Source organism: Theropithecus gelada, chromosome 11 (genome assembly GCF_003255815.1).
Source record: "Theropithecus gelada isolate Dixy chromosome 11, Tgel_1.0, whole genome shotgun sequence".
Classification (NCBI taxonomy): Eukaryota; Metazoa; Chordata; class Mammalia; order Primates; family Cercopithecidae; genus Theropithecus; species Theropithecus gelada.
In genome coordinates this window covers 33,269,107-33,290,027 of record NC_037679.1, presented here as the reverse complement: position 1 = coordinate 33,290,027, position 20,921 = coordinate 33,269,107, and the positions used below count along the sequence as shown (strand labels likewise).

Here is a 20,921-nt window from a genome sequence, read left to right as displayed (position 1 = left end):
GTGAGTGTGAGGATAAATGCTAGATTTTGATGGTCATTTTATTAGCTCAGAATAAAAACTCACTGCTCTAGAAGTCTCAGAAACAGCCTTTTGTAAGTACCTCACTCACTTATTCTATAGTACACAAGGGGATGTCTATTAATAAATATTTTACTGAACAAGACACTCTTTGCCTGCCATTTTCCCTGCCTTCCACCAGGTACAAACCTTACATGCATTCAACAGAGAGTTAAAGCAACATCTATTTCTGTGCATGATGTGGCAGGCTGATTCACTAAGAATTAAATGTGGCAGAATAACATATTGAGAAATTTAATAACTGTTTTGTTTTTCTTTTGCCATAGCACCAGAAAATGGATAGAGTGTTATTTCCTTTCTCCATTTGCATCAGGGTAGCACTGAATTTTGTCCTTGAGTTCTGGGATTCCTTTATTTCCTGGGTAAGGAGTCAGAGGAGAGATTTTTGGGAGTTTGTGAGCAATGGGGAAGTTGTCAGGCAGAATATGCAAATAATAAGTATTAAAAAGTAAAATCCTCAATGCCTCCCTCCACCCATTCCAATTTTTTGTTGTTGTTGTTGTTGAGCACTGGGACTGTATTACAGGGCGCGGCCCTCGTACGTGTTTCCAGAACGCTCAGTAGTAAGGCCATCCGGGGTTGTTCAGGGGTTTGGGCCGGAAGCGATAAGCCAGCATCACCCTCTTGCGGAAGGCCTCGTACTCTCGTAGTCGTCGTCCTCCTTGGAGAGCTCGGCCGGCCGGTTGGTCATTGCTGAAGCCGACGCCTTCTACTGTGGTGGTGCCCATGTTGACCGGGTTCTTGATGCCCTGGCCCTCCGAGCCTAGCCCCTCGCCTTCCTTCCAGCCCATCTTCATCAGCATCTCGTAGCCAGCGTTCTCCACAGCTTGAACTCCTTGTACTCCGAGTAGTCAGGCTCACAGCCCTCCTTCAGGGCCTTGAAGGTCTCCGTAAACTTCTCCAGCTCGTCCGGAGGCAGGAAGTCTCCGATGAAATGCTTGCCCTGGCCCACCTTTGTCAGCTGCTCGGCCCATTCCCTGGTCTGGTCCATCTCCATGCGCCGCAGCTGGTGCTCCCAGGTGCCCAGCTCGCTGTCCACCTCCTCGTCGCTGTGGTAGCCGTGCTGGTGCCGCATGTCCTGCATGGCTCGCTTGTGCTGCGTGATCATGTCGTACATCTGCTGCATCTCCTGCTGCTGCTTCAGCTGCTGCTTCTGGGCGTCCGACAGCTCCGTGACGCCCACTAGACCCACGGCCTTCCCCTTCTCATAGCCGAGCCCCTTGAGGTCCTGAACTGACAGAAGCGAGGGAGAGGCGTCCGTGTCCCTCTGCACCAGCTCAGCAGGTGGGAGCTCTTCCTTATCCTCTTCTGGCCTCCGCGGGCTTTCCGCTTCCTCTTCACGGTGGCTGAGGAGGCTGGCTTCCCTGGGGCGACTGGAGCAGGGATGACGGGGGACGGGGGGAGGGAGGTGCAGTTGGGGACGAGACGGGGCAGGTGGTGGCCGGAGGCGAGGACCCTGTCAGGGCCTCAGGAGGGGACTTGCGCTTGAGGCCGGGGTCGGGTGCTGTGAGGCTGCCTGTGGAGCTGGCCTTGGAACTCCTCCCGCTTCTGTCGGTAGTACTTGTATCCTTGGCAGTTGGTCTACAGAAAGTTGAATGCCTGGTTCTCACGGTTGTTCTGGAGAGCAGTGGTTTCCACCTCCGGATGCCAGTCCACTACGAACCTGGCCAACTTTCCTGCAAGGTTCTTGACCTCTTTATCCTCTGGGAGTGACACTTTCTGAGAGGCTGACTGCGACCTCTGCGCTTCCTTTCTTATCTCAGTCACCTTTCTGTAGTAGAGGAATTCCTTGCTATTCTTACCCTGCAAAAATGCAGATGCCGGGTTTTCCTTGTAGTCCTCCACAGCTACTTTTTCTATCTCGGGGCCTCCTTCTGCCACAAAGCGGGCCAATTTCTCTATTACTCCGAGTCTCAGTTCCCTCTGGGGGTGAAACTTTGACCTCCAGCCACTGCTCGTAGTGCTCCTCCTCGTCCTCGTCCTCCTCTGGGGACTGGAAGACACTTGGGCTGTGCGGCACGGGCAGCTGCTTGGCGTGCGAGTAGCTCTTCACCCGCCTGGCAGGCTGGCCAGCCCCAGGCCTGTCCGCCTGCTGATGAGGAGGGACCTCTTCCCAGCGCTGGGGTAAGCTTGCTGGGAGGCGCGCTGGGTTGCGGGGGCGGGGGTGGGGTGGGAAGGGAGGGGAGCGCAGCGCATCTGTGCTGGTCTGTGCCTTCTGCAACTTCAGAAACTGCTGCGAGAAGCTACCATCGTGCATTTGTGATTTCGCCAAGACGTGGGGACTGAGGGTTGAGCACCTGCTTGGCTTTCTGTTCCATTTTGGCTTCAATTTCCCGTTTCTTCTGAGCGATTAACTCTTCCTGGTGAAGGATGTTCATGTTCATTTTTCCAGATTTAAGGGCGAGCAGCCTGAAACCACGGGTTAGCCTTTCCTGCAACATCCCAGTTGTCCATCTTGAGACTTTTCCAGTCCCGAAATGCTCCCATTCCAATCTTCAATACTTAGTTGAATTCAATGATGGGCACCTGAAGTATCTTCCTATATGCTTATATAATCATCTTTGTCTTTTTTGATTTAATATAAGTATGGAAATGTTTCTGCACAGTCTCGTATGGTAATCAGAAGCCATATGTAGCTATTGAGGACTTTAGTGTGCCTAGTGCAACTGAGGAACTGAATTTTTACTTTTATTTAAATTTAATTAACTTAAAATTAAATTTAGATACTTAATGTGGCTTCTGGACACCATACTGTACAGTGCAGTTCTTTTTCTTTTCTTTTTTTTTTTTTTTTTTGAGGTGAAGTCTAGCTCTGTTGCCTGGGCTGGAAAGCAATGGCGCAATCTCGGCTCACTGCAACCTCTGCCTCACAGGTTCAAGCGATTCTCCTGCCTCAGCCTCCTGAGTAGCTGGGATTACAGGCACCCACCACCACGCCTGGCTAATTTTTTTTTTTTTTTTTTTTTTTGTATTTTTAGTATAGAAGGGGTTTCCCAGTGCCAGCCAGGCTGGTTTCTAACTCCTGACCTCAGGTGAGCCTCCTGCCTCGGTCTCCCAAAGTGCTGGGATTACAGGCATGAGCCTCTGCTCCCAGCCTCTACAGTGCAGTTCTATGGGGAAAAGTTAATTTTATTTACTAAAATGTTACTGTAAAAAAAACATATAAAAACATATTTTCAAGGCAGTTAAAGAGATGTAGAAACCCATGCTTCGGATTATAATAAGAACAAATAAGAATTGGGAAGATATCTGTAGGTAAGCCCAAAATTAAACACTAAAAACATACATTGATTATTTAGAAATGCTAAAATCATACATTGATTACTTAGTAACAGTAGGATACAAAGTTTCCTGAAACAAGGAATATAAAGAAGATCTTTATTTTATTTTATAATGTTTTACAACATCTCTAAAAATACTTATATTGTTCAATCACTAATCATCTACATGTTATAAAATAATGATATTAACACTAAACAGTATCAGTACTTTTAGAGATATTGTAAAATATTATTCAAGAGTTCATATCTATCTCAGACTCTGAAAATTCACAAGATATAAGTACATGAAATGTAAAATTTGAACTGACTTACAAAATATGAGACAATATGTTCTCTCCTTGAGTTGACTATGAAAACTCTGCTTGATTATTTTCGTCAACTTCGTCAAATATTAGATGGTTGTAGGTGTGCAGCTTTTGTGAATAATGCTTCAGTGAACATACAAGTATATGTGTCTTTTTGGTAGAAAGATTTTGTTTTTTTTCAATATTTTCCCAATTTCTATAAAAGTTGTACAGAAAAGTTCATGTCATGGAAAGGGGAATAGAGTTTTTCATTTAGCACGTAAATCTGAGATTAATATTCAGGGCTCAATACCTTTTTTAGGATTACAATTTGACTTTTCTTTAGCATCATACATTTAGCAAAATTTTTAAGTAATGAAAATAAAATCATAGCTGTTGAATTACTCTGTTTTCTTGAAAACTTTTGAAAAATTAAGCTGAAATTTCTAAATTATGCCTATATATCTATAGAAAACAACTTCAAAAGTTTCTACGTAGCTTGCAGAGAAGTTTAACCTTTTTAATATAATACTACATTTATAATTTTAATTTAGCTTTATTTCACACCTAATTACAAATGAGTTTGCTTTAAGATTGCTTTAAAAATCAGGTTGTGTCATGTTAAGCATTATGGATATAAATATCTGAGGTGAATTTAGCTAATACTAAAATCTAATATTTTTATCTCTTCTAGAAATTATCTTCTACCACTGTACATTTACATTAAATATGTCAATAAAATCTCTAGTTATATTCTTTGAAGGTTTATAAAAATATTCAGAGTAAATGCAAAATATTTTATCATACTTTAATATTTATGTAAGTATTCCATTTTGGAAGGGATTTTTCTTTAGATAAATTTTGTGTATTTCACTGTATGCTGTATTTGTCTCCCACTAGTTAGCAAGATTTATGGAGTAAGCTCACTATGACGTAATGTACCAATTACTTTTCTTGGTGTACCAGTATCTCCTTTCTTCTTGTGTTTGGACAGGGCTGCCGTGTGTGTGTGTGTGTGTGTGTGTGTGTGTGTGTGTGTGTGTATGTCTGTGTATGTGCTTGCAGGAAAACAAATCCATACGGGAGACTAGTGAAGACAATGGTAGTTGACTTTTCTGTTGTGCTAATTCAATGAAAATTTCAAAACTAAGCATTTACAGAGAAAGCAATTCAAGTTGCAGGTATTTTTTCATTATGTATCATAAGAATAAAAAATAAATCCTGTGTTAAATCATATCCTCTGTATTAAGTTGACTGACCATGATATAATATATCCCAATAAGGTCAGAAATAAGGCTGACTAGACTAACTTTCTTAAAAGAATACTGCTTATCTCATTTGCCCTCCACAGGTACAACATTTTCACTTTTCCTTTTATTTTTACTTTATGCTTTTTTTTTTCAACTCTTAGTTTAGATTCAGAGGGTACATGTGTAGGATTGTTACCTGGGTATCTTGTGTGATGCTGAAGTTGGATCTCACCCAGGTACTGAGCATAGTACCCAATAGGTAGTTTTTCAATACCTGCTCCCCTCCAGCCCTACCCTCTCTAGTAGTCCTCGGTGTCTGTTGTTTCCATCTTTATGTTCACGAGTACCCAGTGTTAGGTTCTCATTTATAATTAGGAAAATGCAGAATTAGAGGAAAACTGGTTTGGTTTTCTGTTCCTGCATTAATTTGCTTAGGATAATGACCTCCAGGTGCATCCATGTTGCTACAGAAGAACATGATGTTATTCTTTCTTATGGCTGAGTAGTATTCCTTGTTATAGATGTATTACATTTTCTTTATCCAATCCGCCATTGATGAGCGCCTATCAATGATGACGTCTTTGCTATTGTGAATAGTGTTGTAGTAAACATAGGTGTGCATGTATTTCTTTGGTAGAAAGATTTTATTTTCTTTTGGATATATCCAGTAATGGGATTGCTAGGTCAAATGGTAGTTCTAAGTTCTTTGAAAAATGTCCACACTGTTTTTCACAGTGTCTGAACTAATTTACATTTCCACTAACAGTGTGTAAGCATTTCTTTTTCACCACGACTTCACCATCATCTGTTTTTTTTTTTTTTTTTTGACTTTTTAATAATAGCCATTTTGACTGGTATAAGATGGTATCTCATTCAGGTTTTTAAATTTTTTTTAAGAATTTTTAAAATTTAAATAGGTTTTTGGGGAACAGATAGTGTTTGGTTACATGAATAAGTTCTTTAGTGGTGATTTCTGAGATTTTGGTACACCTATCACCTGAGCAGTGTATGCTGTACCCAATGGGTAGTCTTTTCTCCCTAACCCTCCTCCCACCCTTTCCCCTGACTCCCCACATTGTGGTTTGGATTTGCATTTCTCTGATAATTAGTGAAGTATAGCATTTTAAAAATATATTTATTGGCTACTTGCATGTCTCCCTTTGAGAAGTGTCTCTTTATGTCATTTGCCCATTTTTAAGTGGGTTGCTTTTAGCTTGTTGATTTGTTTAAATTCCTTAAAGATGCTAGATATTAGATCTTTACCAGCTGCATAGTTTGCAAATATTTTATCCCATCCTGTTGGCTGTCTGTTTACTCTTTGGATAGTTTATCTTGCTGGGCAGAAGCTCTTTAGTTTAATTAGGACCCACTTGTCAAGTTTTGTTTTTGTTGCAGTTGCTTTTTAGGACTTAGCTACAAATTCTTTCCTGAAGCCAATGTCCAGAATGGTGTTTCCTAGATTTTCTTCCAGGATTCTTAGAGTTTGAGGTTTTATATGTAAGTCTTTAATCCATCTTGAGTTAATTTTTATATACAGTGAAAGGTATGGGTCCCGTTTCATGCTTCTACTTAATTGCTAGCCAGCTATCTCAGCACCATTTATTGAATAAGGAGTCCTTTCTCCATTGCTTGTTTTTGTCAACTTTGTCAAAGATCAGATGTTTGTAGGTGTGCAGCTTTATTTCTTTGCCCTGTATTCTGTTGCATTGGTCTATGTGTCTGTTTTTGGACCAAGACCAGGATGTTTTGGCTACTGTAGCCTTTTAGTATAGCTTGAAGTTGGGTAATTTGATGCCTCCAGCTTTGTTCTTTTTGCGGATTGCCTTGGCTATTCCGGCTCTTTTTTAGTTCCAAATGAATTTTAGGATGTTTCTTCTATAATTCAGTGAAAAATTATATTGGCAATTTGATAGACATTACATTGAATTGTAGATTGGGCAGTGTGATTATTTTAATTATATTGCTTCTTTCCGTCCCTGAGCATTAAATGTTTTTCCATTTGTTTTGTACTATATATCATTTCTTTCATCAGTGTTTTGTAGTTCTCCTTGTAGAGGTCTTTCACCTCTTTCATTAGGTGTATTCCTAGATATATATTTTTTCTATTGTAGCTATTGTAAATGGGATTTCTTCCTAATTGGACTCTCAGCTTGAATGTTATTGGGGTATAGCACTGCTACTGATTTTTGTACATGGATTTTGTATCCTGAAACTTTCCTGAAGTTGTTTATCAGTTCCAGGAGCCTTTTTCTCATGTCTTTAGGATTTTTTCTAGATATAGAATCATGTTGTCAGTGAAGAGAGAAAATCTCACTTCTTCTGCTCTTATTTGGATGCCTATATCTTTCTCTTACTTGATTGCCCTGGCTAGGACTTTCAGTCCTATGTTGAAAGGACTAGTGAGAGTAGACATCCTTGTCTTGTTCCAATTCTCAAGGGAAATGCTTCCAGCTTTTGCCCATTCAGCCTAATGTGGGCTGTGGGTTTGTCATAGATGTCTCCTATTATTTTGAGGTATGTTTCATCGATGTCTAGTTTCCTGAATGTTTTTATCATGAAAGGATGTTTGATTTTATCAAAGACTTTTTCCGTGTTTTTGAGAGATGATATAGTTTTGGTTTTCAATTCTGTTTATGTGGTGAATCACATTATATATTTGTATATATTGAACCAACCTTGCATCCTGGCAAGGACGTCTACTTGATTATGGTGAATTTACTTTTTATGTGCTGCTGCATTTGGTGTGCTTGTAGTTTGTTGAGGGTTTTCGCATTTGTGTTCTTCAGGGATATTGACCTGTAGTTTTCCTTTTTTTGTTGTGTCCTTGCCAGGATTTGATATCAGAGTGATGCTGGTTTCATAGAATGAGTTACAGAGGATTCCTTCCTCCTTAATTTGTTGGAATAGTTTCAGTAAAATTGGTACCCATTCTTCTTTGAATGGTGGAATGCAGCTGTGAATCCATCTGGTCTGGAGCTTCTTTTGGTTGGAGGTTTTTTGTTTCTGATTCAATTTCAGAACTCAGTATTGCTCTTTTCCATGTTTCAATTACTTCCTGATTCAATCTTGGGAGATTGTGTGTTTCTGGGAATTTATCCATTTCCTCTAGATTTTCTAGTTTTTGTTCATAGAGGTGATTGTAATAGTCTCAGAGGATTTTGTATTTCTGTGGAATCAATTGTAATGTAACCTTTCTCATTTATGATTGGCACAGCATTTTAAAGCAAAGTTCTAGATGGTCCTGAGCAGTTCACAAATGTACTTTATGTTATCTGAATGGATATTAAATTACCAGAAATTTGTAGAAACTTTAAAATTGTTTAATTGATTATATCTATGTATTTTATATATATAATATATATCGCATATTGGTAATAAATATAGAACAAACACCTATGTATCTACCACCTAAATTAAGAAGCAGAACAGGCCAGGCACGGTGGCTCATGCCTGTAATCCCAGCACTTTGGGAGGCTGAGGAAGGCAGATCACGAGGTCAAGAGATCGAGACCATCCTGGCCAACATGGTGAAACCTCGTCCCTATTAAAAACACAAAAATTAGCTGGGTGTGGTGGCATGCACCTGTAATCCCAGCTACTTGGACGGCTGAGGCAGGAGAATCACTTGAACCTGGGAGGCGGAGGTTGCAGTGAGCCAAGGTCGTGCCACTGCACACTGCAGCCTGGTGACAGAGTGAGACTCCATCTTAAAAAAAAAAAAAAAAAAAAACACAGAAAATTGCAAATATTAACTCTATCTCTTTGCTCCTTACTTTCCTATCCTGTCCTCCTCCCTCCCATAATTAACCATAATCCTAAATCCTTACATTTATACTCTGATATTACCATGTTATCCCTGTCTTTGGATGTTTTCAGTCTGAATTGAAAAAAAAAAACTAAATAGAAAAGTGTGGGAGGCATTGTTATAGAACTTCTATATAGAGTTTTTGTGAAGATTAAATAGATAAAGCACATAAAATGCACAATGCAATGCCTGGTGCTTCCTGGATTTAAAAAAAAAAAACATTATTATTAGTATTAGTTATCATTATGTGTTGCTGTGTATGTGTAATTTATTATAATTTAGTAATGAGTGAATCAACATAGTTTAATTGAAAGCTTTGTCTTAGTTCTTAGATAGTAAAATATTTTTTCTGTTATACATATTAACATTTTAATGAATTTTTTCTTCAATGATTCCATGTATGCCTTCTGTTTTATTATTGGAACACTGAGCATGTGGGAGTTATTTATATCCTACTGATCAAGATCATTGCCAAAGTCTGATTGCAAAAATTCAATAAATTGCAACCTTAGTAATAAATGGGTTAAGAAGATAATTTGAAGCATTTAATTCTATATCAACATTTGTCAATACCCTCCTGATACTTAGGCTGTCAAAATAAACAGAATCCCTGAAAGACTGTGACAGAACTGAATCCAATCCTTCTCAATCACACTATATCCTACTCCAGTATCTACATGAAGTGGAACATGCTTGTGCTGATCATCTTATGACCTTCCCAAAGTTTTAATAATTTACAAGCTATTCAAACCTCCTCGTTACCACTTTCTTTTTGTGAGGAAATTGGAATGAAGTACCTTATTATTCTAAAATTCTTTCCACAGATAAAAAAATAGTTTGTAAATTAAAGATATTTCAGAATATTTGTACACATTGCATGCACATTTACAAACAAAGTGTAGTTTTCAATTATGAAATTAATTAACAGGTATCTAATAACGCTAAAAGGGATCTTATAGATTTCCCTCGGCATTTTATGTCCCTGTAGTGTGTTACTACATATGCTATGTGGAAGGAAAAATTGTATTTTGACAGTTTGCTATTCTCCTCAGGTTGTTGCTTAGCAGTGGAGATACTATCATTTCTTTCATTGTTTTTATCACATGCATAATTTTAAAAGACACGGTGCTTGTAATGGCTTTAAGAAATTATTACCTTCCAAAATTTTGCTATACTATTAGTATGTTACTCAACAGGTACTTATCATACATTCCTGCTAAAATAGGCAATATTTTTCTCCACCCCTTTGCTTTAGTTTGATAAGAAAATATGAGGGAATTAATAACTATTTTATAAATAAAATCTGTTTTCTAATTAATACAGAAGCAGAAACAAACACAAGTAGGCATATTAAAGATGATATCCTAATGATATCATAATGGAGCTCTAAATAATACTAGCTGTGTTGCTGTGTTGTATATTATAAAAGTATTGTGGGAAAAAACATTTTCAGCAGGGCAAGTTATCTGGATTTAAAAGCAATGGAAGAACTTCCAAATAAGAATGTCAATAAATTCTTAGCGTAAAATACTACAACTTTGAAGAAACTGCAATTAAAAGACAAATACTATGAATCAGAGTATTAAAATAATTAGACTGTTTCTGTCATTAAAGTTTAAATGCCTCAGACAAATAGATAAGAAAATACTAACATAATAATAGATAAATAAACACACTATGAACTGACAATTCACAATAGAGGAAAGAGAACAATTATGATAACATTAGAGAACATAAATATTATACAACATAAATATTCAAAACAGCTGAATATAAAAGAGTTTATAAAATTAAAGTTTTAACAAAATTTTAAAATTTCCAACTGACTAATAAAACTCTGTAGGGAAGATACGAACTTTGGAGTTCAAAATATCTGTATACACTTTTTTAGGCCCATCATAGTAGTTCTTTAAAAATCTAGACTCTCTGACATAACAAAATCCATATTTCTACTATGTGCACCTGTTTCTCTTTTATGATCCCTTAATGCCCTGCTTTTCAGTGGTATCCTTAAGAAGGTCTTTCTCTTAGATTACAGTGTAACCTTACCATTTCTGCTACTAATTAACCTTTCTTCCCCTGAACTAGTTATGCATTCCCTGTGCATGTTTGTCTTTCTTTGTACTATTTGTGCTGTCTGTGAAATTTAGGAGAGGAACAAAGATTCTCTCAGCAAAAGGGCACCAAATCTTTTTACTGCTAACTCCTAGGTTCATGGATTCTCAACGGTCAGCTTGAGGCCATAATTGTGTTCATATGTCACCATAGATTAATCTCAAGAGACTGCCCTCTTTCAATTCCTTTTCCTCTTACAGAATCCTAAATATCATTTGCAGTCTCGTTGCCATTTAAACTTTCAACTAAACAACTTCAGGAGACACTTCTCAGGGGAGAAGTAGGGGGAAAAATGGTAGTTGAAAACTAGCTTCCACTGTGTATATATTCAGATAATCAGTAACAAAACTGTGGAGATTTTCCTGTCCCTCCATAACACATTCCTGAAAAAGGAGAAAGGTGACATGTAGAACTTTCAAAAACCCAGAAGCAAGTCTCCTCTATATAAACAATATAAGGTGCAGTTATTATTTTTCAATCAGAGTACCTTCAGTGTGACCCTTGATCATTTAGTACCTACTAAGAAAAGCTTAATCTACAGAAAAATATCATTTATCCTTTATCTAAAAACTGCTATATTCTTGTTATTTTATTATTTATTTATTTATTTATTTATTTGAGACAGAGTTTCACTCTGCACCCAGACTGGAGTGCAGTGCCGCAATCTTGGCTCACTGCAACCTCTGCCTCCTGGGTTTGAGCGATTCTCCTACTTCAGCCTCCCGAGTAGCTGGAATTACAGGCGTGTGCCACCACTCCCGGCTAATTTTTGTATTTTTAGTAGAGACAGGAGTCTCACCATGTTGGCCAAGCTGGTCTTGAACTCCTAACCTCAAATGATCCACGCACCTCAGCCTCCCAAAGTGTTAGGATTACAGGCATGAGCCACTGGGCCAGGCCCTCGTTAATTTGTTTTAAATAAGAAATCACAGTATTTAAATATAGGCAGTTCCTAAATTTTGTTTTGTTTTGTTTTGTTGTTTTGTGCTTATTTTCTTTCTTTTTCTTTTTTGAGATGGAGTCTTGCTCTGTCACCCAGGATGGAGTGCTGTGCCCCAATCTCGGCTCACTGCAACCTCCACCTCCTGGTTCAAGTGATTCTCCTCCCTTAGCTTCCCGAGTAGCTGGGATTACAGGCACGTGCCACCACATCCATTTAATTTTTTTTTTTAATTTCAGTAGAGATGGGATTTCGCCATGTTGGCCAAACTGGTCTCTAACTCTGAACTCCAGATGATCCGCCCAGCACTACCAAAATGCTGGGATTATGGGCATAAGCCACCCAGCTTTAAATGTTAATTCTATGAGTGAAGTGATACAGGTTGAATTTTCTTTTAAAAATAATATGGGTAAAAGATAAGAGATCAACTGTATACTGATTTCATGTGAATTTAGGTCAATTTAACTATGTCCCAAGAACTACATGTGTAGCACTTGCTGGGACTAATGATCAACTTGACTTGATCAGGCAAATTAAACATTAACAACAGGTGAGCAACTTTATTAGAAGCAATTTCTATGTCAAATAAATCCTGGAAGTCATTTAAGTTATTTTAATACTACAACAAATTGCAGAACAAGTGATGGAAGAATTAGGCTCTAGCAGACTTAGAGATGGAAGACTGTTCGTCATTCATTAAGAGAAAAGGTGGGGCTGCAGGTCTCAGCAGCCCTAAGGTTAGCCTTCAGTGTGAATTCTTGTCAGTCATGAATCATTCTCTGATATGAGATCTTGAAGGTGGAATCCAAGTTCCTTAGAGGCAAAGCAGTGTGGCCTTCTACCTGCAGAGTTCATACAAGTGTTTTGATTAATATGGAATAATCTGTCACCAGAAGCTGAGTTATCAAAAGATAATTGGGGAAATTTCAGCTCACATTGTAGGAGAAACTATGCTTGTCTTAATTAATGGTTTTGACCTGAGTCAAGTTGGGGGGTGTTTTAATCAGAGACCTTGAGGCTGGAATTTTTAAAATAACCCCCAAAAAATTCAACAAAATAAGCTGTCTTTTTTTCCTAAAAGAAGATTCATGAAAGCTCACCAAAAATATACTTTTTAGAGAAGTCTTGTTGTTATTTTCCTATATGTCAGGCAAGTCTCTCTCTGCTGAGAGGTTGACCCTACTTCACTCCTATTCCTACAACCTCTGAACTTTGCATACAATCCTAGACCTGGCTTTGATCCTCTGGAGTGTCACCAAGAAAGGACATCAGAAACTGGTAGAGTAAACCAACTTAAAGATTTTTCCTTGTCTAGGTTTCCTTCATTTTTTTACTGAGTCTCTGTTTTATAGAACTTTCAGATATAGAATGCTGCTATTCAAAATGCCCTCTGGCTAAGTCGTTCTTGGTTGATCCTAACATATGATATGAATATGGCTCAAATAGTTAGAAAGTCAGGATGGAGATAACCATAAAGTTGAATAATTCAAGAAAATAGGAGAATCAGAGATTGGTGTCTAGAGTCTTGGAGGTTGCTTCAACTAGAGAGAGGGCCATACAAGAGAAGGACTGAGGAGTTGATTTTAGGTGTTCCACCCAACAGATCAAGTAAGACATCAAATAAGTATCATCTTATCAGATATAACCATTCTCTTTTAAGGCTAAGAATGAGGGGCATCTCCTTGGTTATAGCTTATTATTTGCCATGGCAAAATGTGCATACTTACCAGAGAAATGCAACTCTCTGTGTATATGCATGAGTACATATGTTTACAAACACAATAAACAATAAGAAATTCTTTAAAACAAAACTAAAAATAGTAAAAAAAAAAAATCACAATTTTGTTTCAGTATTCATGAATTTTGTGTTTCCAGGTCAACTGTTTTTAATAGGATAATACATTCTATAGGATGTATAGAGGATAAAAATGAGACGTAGCTAATTTAAAAATGTCTAGGTTCTAATGTCATTGAATTAAGACATTAAGAACAAAAACTCAAGTTTAAGACATCAAGTCAAATTCTCTGCCCAGTGCCCCTGTCAATAAAATGTTTATTTTCTTAGAATATGGGTTGTATACCACATTTTACTAAATTGTTTACCTTATATTGTACACTTAGGCTACAGTTCACCTAGATGCAAATATTTACACATTTTTTTCTGTCCTTAATACATTTCCTGACTCTCCACTAAGAACAGTTATCTTCCATGGTGGGTAAATTAGTCCTGTCATATTAAGAGTTCGATATTTTCTTTTATAAATTTATGCTTTAATTTATTATAAATTTTTGATAACTTAGAATGACTACCAATAATTTAATTCTTATGAAATTTAATATGTGTTGTCTTCTCAGGGTTGAATATTACTTTTGTCATGATATATTCTATTTTCAATACACTGGTGAATTATGTTTGTGAATATTTTGTTTAGAAATTTATTTCACTAGAATTTTAAAATTTGGTTGTGTTATGTGGTTATAGAGCCAATAATGAAAAGTTAAAAAGTTTGATGACTTTTCTTATGCTCTCAAATACTGTAAATAATGGAAACTACTTTCTGAAGGCATTTCAGAAGTCAGAATAAAATAATCTCAGTGCATTCCAATTTAGGACAAAATATATTTACTATTTTCATAATTTCCAATTGTTTCTTCCTTCAAATTTTTATTACGTATTCAGCCAACTTTGTTAAATAAAATTTTCTTTGTAAATTACGTGTTTTACTTGGATTTTCAGATGTAATGGTTCAGTGTTGTATATGTCATTCTACATATGCAAATTATTTTTATTTTGTGAAATGATAAGAGTACATTAAACTGTATAGATCTTTCATTGTTATATACCTGGGTACATACTCACCATCCCATATCAGAAATTATTAATATTTTTATTGTATTCTTCAAATCTTATGTTTTATCCCAAGTCCTACTTTTTTCAAAGATAATTATTATTTAATTTATTACACAAGTGTGTGTACACACATATATACACACACACAAATACATATATGTGTGTTTTTGTGTATATGTGTGTGTATATATACTTTTGCCTGGGATTAGACACATTTTTCCCTATTCCTTTGGCTATGTGCAGTTAAAAACTGGGACATATATAAAACGTATTCTGAAAAGTGGAGAGAGAGAAAATCAGGCAGTTTAGGGACCTCAGTACTGGAGAAATGATGCAGTGATGAGTTTCCTGGATTTTCTTTTTGATTCACATATTCCAAACTGGGAGCTGGCTAAGATAGTAACCTGGTAATGCCAATGGAAACATATTTTTAAAAAGTCCTAACAGATGCCTGCTATTCCTAACTAAAAGACCAGAAAAATGGCAATCTAGCAAGACAGAAACTTTTACACAATAAACATTTTATTGAAGAAAAACTTTAAGAAAGACCATGACACCACCCTCATCCAACCAGCAAATGCAGAATTCAGAGCCTAGATTTTCATTGTCTCTAGGTTGTAGTGAAGTCTATAAACCTCCCTTCTCTACCCTACAGGGCTGGTGTCAGAGAAGGCTGAGTTGAGTACCAAGACATTCATTATCTCCAGGTGGTAACAAGGACCCTCACATGGTATTAACGAAGACCAAATGGTAAGCCTCCATTTTCACTTCTACCTTGCAGTAATGAACTGTTACTCTTTCTTTTCCTCATGGGGAAGGTATTAAAAGATGTCTCTTGGAGAGTCAAGACTTTCACCATCACCATAGCAATAAGGCTTCCCACCCCCCAGCCATCTTAGTGTAAGTACGGGCCATGTGAGGTACAGAAAAAAGGCACCCCTTCTCCTACTAGATAGGCAGATATTAGTAGCAATCTAGCAAGGAACCACAATAATTAGTACCTTCCCTCCTTGAGTGTAGATGTCAGCCCATTGTGGAACCGAATTTCTGTCCCCTTCTGGCAGTAGCAAATGCCCCACTTTTCCCCTGCTAGAGTGATGTCAGAGAAAGAGAGCTAAAACAGGTTTAAATAAGATGCGGCATTTTGTAATACCCAAAATGTCTACTTATTGATATAAAATTATACATCATACCAAGAACCAAAAAGATGTCAAACTGAATTAAAAAGGTAATCGATAGATGTTGACACTGAGATAACAGAGATGTCACAATTATCTGGCAAAGAATTTAAAGCAGCCATAATAAAAATACTTAAGTAAGCCACAATAAATATGCTGAAATATAAAAATAGGAAGCTATGGCAAGGAAGTAGAAAGTCTCAGCAAAGAAATTAAAGATATAAAGAAGAAGTAAGTAAAAATCATAGAACTGAGAAATAAAATAATTGAAATAAGTAACTCAATGGATAGTTGCAACAGCATAATGGATGAAACAGAGGAGACAAACAATGACTTTGAAGATACAACAACACAAATTAGTTAATGAGAATAGAAGGAAAATAGACTGAATAAAAAGTAGACAGAACTGGGCAGGAACAGTGGGGTTATAATGAAAAAAAAAACCCAAAAACCAAAAACCTAACATTCATGTTATTAGAGTCCAGGAAGGAAACAAAAACGGTGAGACTGTAATAGTACTTAAAAAATAATGGCTAAAAATGTCTCAAATCTGACAAAAGACAGAAACACATTAGTCTAAAGAAGCTAAGTGTGATAGTGTCAGCTGTCAACCTGACTGGATTAAGAAATACTTAGAGAGCTGGAAAAACTTTATTTCTGGGTAGGTCTGAGAGGGTATTTCCAGAGGAGATTGGCAAGCGAGTTGGTGGACTGGCTAGGAAAGATCTGCCCTCAATGTGGATTAACTGAGGGTCCTGATAGAATAGAAAGGTCAAGAGAAGACAAATTCTTTCTCTTTCTATTCTGCAGCTGGAATACCCTTCTTCTGCTAACCTGGGACATCCAGGCTGTCCAGCCTTTGGATTACAAAACTTACACCAGTAGCCCCTTGGGTTCTTGGGCTTTTGGCTTCGAGAGTTACATGATTAGTTTCCTTGATTCTGAGGCTTTTATACTTGGACTAAGCCATAATACCAGCATTTCAGGGTCTCCAGTTTGCAGATGACTTTTCACAGGACTCTTTGGCCTCTATAATCAATTAAGCCAATTCCCTTAATAATCCCCTCTTATCTATCTATCTATCTATCATCTATCTTATTGGTTATGATTCTCTAGAGAACACTGAGCAAACTCCAAACAGGATAAAACAAAAAAATATTACACCGCAAGACATGACGGTTACATTTCTGAAAACTAAAGACAAAGAAAACACACTGAAAGCTGTGAATGAGAAATGACACATTACCTATAAAGCAAAAATAATTCTAGTAGGCGACAGATTTCTCATCAGAAACCATAAAGGCCAGAAAGAAGAGAACTATCAGCAAGATTCTATATCTAATGAAAATATCCTTCAGGGATAAAGAGGAAATCAAGATATTCTCCAATGAAATAAATTAACATGAACTGGAACTTTATATAAAGGGGAATATTCAAATCTCCAATAAGTATATGGAACAATATTTAACATTATCTATCATTGGATAAACAAATTGATTCCTCCATGATACACCACTTTTTCACCTACGGAATAGCTAAAATCAAATATATTTACATTATTTATTATTGGCAAGGATGTAGAGGAACTGGAACTTGTATTCACTTTTGGCAATTGTATAAATTGGTTAAAAGACTTTGGAAAACTGCTTGTATCTACTAAAGCTAAACATATGCCTTCATCATGACTCAGAAAATCCATTGTTACTACATAACTGAAAGACATGAGTGCATAGATTCTCAAAAATCATATTCAAAATGATATTTACAACAGGTTTATTCATATTTCCAAACTGGAAACAACCTATAAATCTACCTATAAGAGTATTGATGAGTGGTAATATACTCAAAGAATGAAATACTACCAACCTGTAAAAAAATACTACCCACCTATAAAAAATAAATACTACCCACCTATAAAATATAAATGCTACCCACCTATAAAAATAAATGCTACCCACTTATTAAAAATGGATACTACTTACCTATGAAATAATACAATCTTAATATGCAGAATAATGTAGATTAATTTTATCAACATTATGTTGAGCAAAAGAAGTGGGACACAAAAGAGGATATATTGTATAAATCCATTTATATGAATTTCAAGAATTGACTAAATGATGGTTAAAAAAGCCAGAATAATTAGAAAACTGAGGATGAGAAATGAACAGAAAAATGAATGAGGGAATCTTCTGGAGTCTTGAAAATTATTGTACATCTGATTTTGGGTGGTACATACACTATCTTCAAGGTCTACACTTGTGTGTGTGTATGGATAGTTGGACTACAACTGGCTGAAGTGTGTTTTCTAACACTAAATTTTTTGAGGTTCTCTACAAAAAAATCCAAAAAATTAGCTGTGCTGGGTGGTGTGTGCCAGTAGTCACGGTTACTAGGGAAGCTGAAGTGGGAGGGTTACTTAAACATGGGTTGAGGCTACAGAAAGCCAAGATTGTACCACTGCACTCCAATCTGGGTGACAGAGCGAGATCCTGTCTCAAAAAATACATACATACATACATACATACATACAATTTGAGGCTGACTTTTTCAAATTGCAAAGTCCCTGCAATCTCTATTATGCCATATTGCTCTCCTAAAATAAATAATACCATCTATATCTAATTCTAAAGTTCAGTAACCATGAAACATGGAAGAGAATGTATCCTGAATAATAATACTGATGAAATCATATTAATATGGGAACAATTCCAATTTCCCTATTTATATTAAAGAACAAATGAAAGAGTAGGACCTTGGTTACACTCATGGTGTGTGGGTTCAACAGTAATACTGACAAACTATTTGAAAGGTAGGAGTTTACTTTTTCTAAAATGATTTAATACTGCAAGACTGCTTTTTAAGTGTAAACATATTTAAAAAGGTAAATAGCACATAAAGACAAATAAGACATTAATATAATTAAAATAATATGTAATTTGATATAATATTCCTAAGGATCCCTTCAAATTAAGGTATTCTCACTAAATCTCTCCCAACCTATTGCTTATCTGGCTTATCTAATTCTGTCTCAAGTTTTCAGTTATCTCCAATGTGCTGAACACGTTTTGTAGCGTTAGGCCAGACCTCCCTCCACCTCTCTCATCCCCTTTGCTATCTAAACTTTTAGTGGATACTTGCACAACAGAATGCCCTATAATAAGCTCATCATCCCCTCCTCGGAATCTATTGGTGTATTCTCAAAATCATATTGCAGTATCACAGTTAGCCCACTTACCCAGCTAAGAACATTGTGTCGTACTTCACCACTTTCAGTCACTTTATATCTTTGATTATATGCATATAATATCCTATGCACAACATGCTGTTGTTTTTTGCCCCCTTATTATTCCTATTTTTAACCATTTTTTTGATATAGCTCAAATGACTCTAATTAACACTGTATCTTTAATTCTGTGCATATGTCTATTTCTAATTGTCTAATTATATTATAATCTTGTATATAATATTGCTGTATTTTCTATTGGAAGATAACTGCATCTAGTCCCTTGTCATTAAGACTATCCCATACATGCAGCCTTCTCATATGAAGGCAATGGTATAAACAGACATTTCCTCCTATGTATTATACACCAGTATTTATGGACTCTTTTCTGAAAACAGACTGAATATCTGAAGTAAAAGAGAAGGATATCTGTCTACAAAAGTTAAAGCTTTTATTTGTTTAGATCATGCTACATTGCTTTTCTTTTCCTATAAAAGGAATTGAGGGAAATTCTTCTCTTTTTATTCCGAATGAGGCCTGACATTTATGGTTGGAGGTCACACTAGGTCCAAAATTTCTGCTCTGAAGAAATCATAAGGGTGTCAAAACACTTTCTCACACTGTTGGTAGAGTTAAAGGGTAGAATTCACAAATATTTGGCTTTAACAGATGGATTTTGTCTATCTGCCTCATTCTGTAAGTGAGCCATGCCTCCTTCTCTTGGCTACAAAACCAGTAGGATACTTGAAGAAGGTGGGAGCAATGGATTCTTATAGCTGTACCCTCCTTGGCAGTATATTTGGGAGAGAAAAAGGAAATGGTGTCTTCCAATTTTTTTTAAGAATTTCAATCCAAGGGATTAAAGCACTATCTAATCAATAGAGTGGCAGGAACTCCAGTTTGACTGACATGATCTCACAGATAGTTGTTTTATTTTTAAATTTTTAAATGAATGAATATATGCATGAGAAAAGCAAATATAAAATGTTTATCTTTTGAATATATTTAGCTCTTTTAATTTTCATTTTGGAAGGGAACAATCAACACTTGACTATTTAACCCAAACCACGTTTTCCCAAAGTGTGATTTGCAGAACCCTGATTTAAGCAGCTGTTTGATAGGAATTAAGTGGTAGAAAGGCTTCAACAATCAAACACATTTGGAATCACATAGCTAAGCAAGGTTAAATAAGTTTCTTCTCTTCATGAGTTAGAGCATTAGATGTGCAAACATACCTTAGAATCTGTTGGCATATGCAGATTTTCCACAGTTTTTGAATATGGCACTTTTTAATGGATTGTCTCAAGATAAAAATATTTTATGGATTTCATGTTACATACAGCATGCTTTGCAAAATACCACTGTAGACTAACCATATATATTTTTCTATGTTTTCCTAACATTTCTGCCTTTTTATAAAACTATTTTCCTTTCATTCTCTGTTCCTGTTTGTTTACTTTTCTGACCTTACAAAGCATCCACTGAACACGGCTTAGCAGGAGGTAGAAGCTATTTATTGTGGTGACAAGCTAAGTAACCTAAGAGGGTAAGAGCATAAGAAGAGATAAAAGGATGTTATTCTTAAAAAAAAAAAAAAAAAAGTCACTGTTTTTTTTCCTGGTCTACTAGTTACTTTGTAGACTCATTTCACTAAAATACAAACGACTACATACAATGTCAACCTAAAGTACATCTTGCCTCCAAATCCTTTCTGGGTAGCCATATAAGCCATTCAGTGATTTCATTAGCCTCAGAACTATCATAATCCACATACTATTAGTAGCATTTAGGTACTTGAGTTTAAGTAAAATATAAAATCTAAAAAAAAAATGACAAAGGAAGTTAAAAGTGCTGTGAAACTTCACTATAGTTAATAGTACATGGATTCTTTTTCATCAATACCATTCTGACTC

General features: G+C 36.5%; 1 pseudogene; it reads right to left on the bottom strand.

Moving 5' to 3' along the window:
* Positions 1-635: 635 nt before the first annotated feature.
* LOC112635218 lies at positions 636-2,535 on the bottom strand (annotated as a pseudogene).
* Positions 2,536-20,921: the final 18,386 nt, after the last annotated feature.